We start from the raw sequence: 6,166 nt of genomic DNA on the forward strand, positions 1-6,166 counted from the left end.
TTCCCTGCATTTGACCTCCCCATTGATGGAGTTTCTGTTAAGATATGTGAATGGGAGGGAATGTTGGAGGCGTTTGGTCAGTTGTCTGAAGCATGGGTACAAGTTGAGGGGATTCTTCCCAAGTGGTGTGCATGGAAAGTGTTTGCACATGTTGCTTTGTGTTTTGGCATCCTTGTGGATGTGGACTGGAATGGGATTTTCAAAAGTTTCTATGAAAATATCAGGATTAAAGTTTCTTGTAGGGATCCTACCAAAATTCCTTTTGAGAGATTGGTGGAGATGAAGAAAAAGCTATATCTGCTATTTTTCACCATGGAAGGTTTTGAACAGGTGGGAGAGGAATCTGATGGTAACGACAGTGATCCTGATATTGATAATGTTGTAGAGAAAAAGGAAGATAATGGTAATGAGCAATTTGAGAAGGACAAGATGGAAGAGGATGGTGATGAGCCTATTAATGAACTTGACAAAGCAAATTTCCCTGATAAGAACATTTCTTCTGCTAAAAGTAAGAACAAGAGGGTAGTTGTTTCTGTAGTTGAGTTTCATCCTTCAAAACTTGTTGATTGCTTCCATGAACAGTTCATTGAAGAAATCGGAGATAAAAGCCCTGTGAACTCTGGCACTTCTAGTCCCTGTCCGGCTCTTGTTGGTTCTCCTTCCATGCTTAGCTCTGAACCTCTTTCTGTCCATATGGAATACTGCTCTGCCCAGTTAAGTAAGTTTGAAATGGAGGACTCTGATGAGGAACAGGAGCACTGCTTAACTGATATGCAATGTTTACCTGATGATTTGGCGATGGCCTTTGGATCTGTTAAGAGACCACTCCAGGAAACACTAGAGAAAGCTGAATCAGACAAGAAGATGAAGTGTGGTGTGGACCATAATGTGGGGTGGGGGCCTATGCTCTCTAATAGACCAATCACTAGGAACCATGGTAATGTCAAGATTATGGAGAAAGCTACTACATATCTACAGAAGAAGAATTTGGAAATTCCTATCTCCTTCAAAGGTAAATCTTTTGCTACCACTGATACCCAAATTCTTGCTGAACAAATGAATAAGATTGACTTGTGTGTTGGTAAAACTAGCTTATCAAAAGAGAATTACTATGGACATTGTGGATAGGGAGAAATTAAGATGCCTGCAATTTGCTGACCAAAATCCAGAAATTGTGTTACTGCATGATTTAGATATTTCCACACATGCTGATGAGAGGGGCTATACCCCTTCTGGTCCTGTTTTCAACTCTAGATCAGGGGGCATTGCTGATCTGGGTGTAAACAGCCCAGCTGTTCTTTCTAAGAATGTGCCTTGTGGCCTATCTCACCCTTTTAAAATCCAATGATAGGTTCCTTTTGGAATATTCGTGGTCTAGGGCAACCGGGTAAAATTCAGTGCCTAGGGGATTTTATTAATAACAACCATATTGATTTTGTTGGTTTCTTTGAAACCAAGAGGGGAAAAAATGATGATATTACCATTAGGAGAATTGCTGGTGGAAATGATTTTTCTTGGCAACAACTCCCTGCTATTAACACTGCTGGTGGGATCCTGGTGGGGATTAATAATGATCTGTTTGAGATAATTGGCTTTATTAATAAAACTTATTGTGTTGTGACTACTGTTAAGAACAAAAAAGATGGTTTTGTTTGGCACTTTGTTGCTATGTATGGTATTGCTTACAATGATATGAAAATGGAATTTATTGCTGAACTACATGATGTTATGGCAAATCTCACATATCCTGTGATTTTGGGTGGAGACTTTAATTTTGTGAGATCTGCTACAGATAAGAGCAATAGCATCATTAATAATCAACTTGCCTTCCTTTTCAATGATTGGATAAATAGGTGGGGTCTTATGGAAATTAGCATTGCTAATCGAAGTTTTACTTGGAGTAATAATCAGGATGGTCCTGTTTTTGCTGCTATTGATAGAGTCTGTGTGTCCCCTTCTTGGGATGCTCGGTTTCCTTTATCTGTTTTAAATGCTTTACCCAGAATTGGTAGTGATCATACCCCCCTGATTTTAGACACATCAGCTAGGAGGGTTACCTCCCCAAAAAAATTTGGTTTGAAAAATGGTGGCTTGACTACCCAGAATTTAAAACTATGTTTATAGAGGTGTGGAATACCCCGGTAGTGGGGAGGACTGCTATTGATGTTTGGTTAAAAAAAGCTAAATTGTTTCGGAAAAAGCCGAAAGGCTAGAGTATTAATATTGAAGCTGCTCTTAAGAAGAAAAAAAGAGACCTCATGCAAGAATTTGATATCCTAGATGTTTTTGCCGAGTCAAATCGTGTATCGGATGAGGATAGGCTTCGGATGAGGGAGATTAAAAAAGAGCTCGATGATATCTTGCGTAAGGAGGAGGTTGCCTTGTGGCAACATTCGAGGGATCATAGAATTAAAGATGGAGACAAAAATAATGCCTATTTTCATGCGCTTGCCAATCACAGGCATAGAAAAAATCATTTGACTGAGCTAAATGGGGATTCTGGCCCTGTTTTTACTACTAATGAAATGCTAGATGTAGCTACTACTTTTTATAAAAACCTGTTTGGGTATGAAGCAACACATGATATTCATCTTGGCCCTTCCTCCTGGGAGGAAGATGAGCTGGTTACTACGGAAGAAAACGAAATGCAACAAAGAAAATTTTCTGAAGAAGAGATTAAGGGAGCCATTTTTGGCTCTTATGCACATGGAGCGCCTGGCCCTGATGGCTTGTCTTTCCTCTTTTATCAAACCTTCTAGGAGGTGATTAAAAAAGACTTTATCGCCATGGTTAGAGATTTTGAGGAGGTAAATTAGATATTCATAGACTTAATTTTGCTCTGATTGTGTTGATCCCAAAGGAGGTGAATGCTAAAGACATGAAGAACTTCAGACCTATTAGTCTTAGTAATTGTGCTATTAAGATTTTTACAAAAGCTATGACTAATAGATTTTCCCCTATCAGTCATAGAATGATTTCTCCCAATCAAACTGCATTTATCAAGGGCAGATATATACTTGAAAGTGTGGTCCTGACACATGAGGTTATTCATGAAGTTAAGAAATCTGGTTGGCAAGGGCTTGTGCTCAAACTAGACTATGAAAAAGCTTATGATAGAGTAAGTTGGGACTTTCTTTTTGAAATGCTTAGTTCCAGAGGTTTTGGGAAAAAATGGATTTCTTGGATTAAAACAACTCTTTTGCAGAGTACACTTAGTGTGAGGATTAATGACACTACTGGGCCTTACTTTATGGGGGGGTCTTAAACAAGCAGATCCCTTCTCCCCTTTGCTTTTTAATTTAGTGGATGATGTCTTCTCCAAAATGCTAATCAAGGCTTCAAAGCATGGCCTAATCTCTGGTCTTTTGACCAACATTATCCCTGCGGAAGTGATCAACTTGCAATATGCTGATGATACACTTCTCTTTTTAGAGAACTCATATCACAAAGCCAGGAATTTTAAGTGGATTTTATCCTGTTTTGAAAACCTATTTGGTATGAAAATCAATTTCCACAAGAGTGATTTACTCACCATAAATGTGGAGGAGGAGGAGGAGTCTAACACCTTTGCTCAAATTTTCTGTTGTAAGTTGGGGTCTTACCCTATCAAATATTTGGGAGTGCCTCTGCACTATGACAAATTGAGGAGAGAAGATTTACAACCAATTATTGATAGAATTATCAAGAATATTTCTGGTTGGCTGGGTAGATACTTGACCTACAGGGGGAAGTTGATCTTACTGTGTGCCTGTATTGTTAGTATTCCTGCCTACCTTATGGCCATGATTAAATTCCCTAAATGGGCAATTAATGCCATTAATTCTCAAATGACTCATTTTTTCTGGGGTAATATAGATTATCAACATAAATACCATCTGGCCAACTGGGGTCTGGTTACTAGAAAAAAGGAATTTGGGGGGCTTGGTATCCCCAACTTGAAAGAATTCAACATGGCCCTTTTGGCCTCATGGGGAAAACGTTACTTTGACTCTAATGACAGTGATTGGAAAAGATTGTGGATTTTAAATATAACACTCACTCGCCGAATGTTCTATGGGCCAAACAAAAAATTGGGTCCCCCTTCTGGAAAAGTGTGACCAGTGGCTTTAAATGCTTCAAAAACTTTCTACGTTTGGAAGGTGGGGTGAGGTGATAAAATAAGCTTTTGGCATGATACGTGGGCTAGGAATTGTTCCCTAAGAACTATGTTTTGGAACCCGTTTGAAATTTGCAACCAGCCTGATTGTTCAGTGGCTCAAGTGTGGGATGGGACTACTCTGAAACTTACATTTAGGCGATATGTCAATCTGAGGGGGATGCTTAGGTGGAATCAATTACAAGACCACATTAGGGATTTCCCCTGTCTACCTCCCCAGATTTGCCCATCTGGTCTCTTGAACCTAAGGGGCTGTACTCAGTTAAATCTTTCTATGAAACTATAAACTTTGGGGTAATTGTTTCTCCGATTGGAAAATCTCTTTGGAAAGTTTTGTGTCCTCAAAATATTCATGTTTTCATGTGGCTTTGTGTGTACAATAAAGTTCTAACCAGAGATAATTTGAACAAACGTAGACAGGTGGAAGACCTCTTCTGCCTGTTTTGTAGAGAAAATGAGTCCACTCAACATCTATTTTTTGATTGTGTTGTGGCAAAATGTATCTGGTCGCTGGTCTCTGAGTTTTTTAATGTACAACCTTTTACTTGTTTTGAAGACATATGTGCTGTGTGGCGTTCTTACAAATATAAACATGTGCTCAATCTGGTCACGGCTGCATCCTTGTGGAGCATTTGGAGGCTAAGGAATGATTTCTGTTTTCAGGGCCGCTCGTGGAGAGGCTTGAATTGCGTCATTGTCAAGTTGAAAAATGTGCTTCTGCGCTGGGAGGTACTCTGCGACGACACCCAAGCGGAGGTGCTGCGAAGATGTATTCTGTGGCTCAACAAACACCGGGGGGAGCTCCTGCGGATCGCCTGGAACTGGTCTCCGGTCGTCGTCAGTAGACATTAGATTGCACTTTTGGCCCTCGCCTTTGGGTTTTGTAATAAAAGACTTCATGTAGGCTAAAGTGTTTACTGGTGTGTGAGGCTGTTTAGACCTTCCAGTTAGTTGTGTTTCCAGTCTGCCTGTTGGTTGCCTGGTGTGGGCTGTGTGGGGATCCAGCTGTTAAGCTTGTTTTCCGAATCTGGTTTTCTATGCTGCTTCAATAAAATGGGGCAGGGGGGAAACCCCTTTCATTTCAAAAAAAATTAGGAACAGAGGGAGTACATTTTAAGAAGAAATAAAAATGAAGAAAATACTTGTACACAAATTTGCACTGAAGTTGCATTTTTTGTAATGTGCAAAGAACAAGCACATAATAGTGCAATTTTCACACTCTAGTATGATTTACATACATAATGTATATTACCTGAGTGTATACATTTACAATCACCCAACATCCCAAATATACCCATATACGAAAAAAAGGAAACCAAAGCAAAACACATACAAACAGAAAAATGGGCAATGACTAATGGGCTTCAAGCCCAATTGAAGAATTGACTGACCCAAGGGACAGGTCTAAAATTCAGCCCAAAAAGCCATGAAACAACACTAGGAATAAAAACACCACATATCTTGACAAAAGAAACTTTCTCAAAAAAATTCTTGACAAAATAAACCAACGTCAAAAAATTGACTTAACCAAATTTAAAACACAAGCAATTTGCATTTAGCAAAAGTGTATTTTAATATTATTCATCGGGGCCTTTCCAGGGGCCATTTCTTTGCCTATTTTATTTTAGAAATATTGCCAACTTAGTAATCATATACCTCTTAGAAGGTAGGAGTACTAAAAAATTGAGGTAATTTACATTTAGCTAAAGTGCATTTTAATATTATTCATCGGTGCCTTTCCAGGGGCAATTATTTTTGCCTGCTTTGTTTAGAATATTGCCAACTTAGTAAACTTACCTCCTAGAACTAGAAGGTAGTTATAAATCATATGGCCCTTGGTTAAAAAATATATAGACGGCTAAAATAGATTGGGACTATGTTAAAATTTCTGGTTGTGAAACATATCGGTGGATTTTCATTTCAGATAGTTTTCACCATTTCACTCTTTCATTCATACAAAGTATAGATCTCTATTCTTACAAAAAAACGAGTTGGTGATGATGGTGTGCC

Source organism: Triticum dicoccoides, chromosome 5A, assembly GCF_002162155.2.
Source record: "Triticum dicoccoides isolate Atlit2015 ecotype Zavitan chromosome 5A, WEW_v2.0, whole genome shotgun sequence".
Classification (NCBI taxonomy): domain Eukaryota; kingdom Viridiplantae; phylum Streptophyta; class Magnoliopsida; order Poales; family Poaceae; genus Triticum; species Triticum dicoccoides.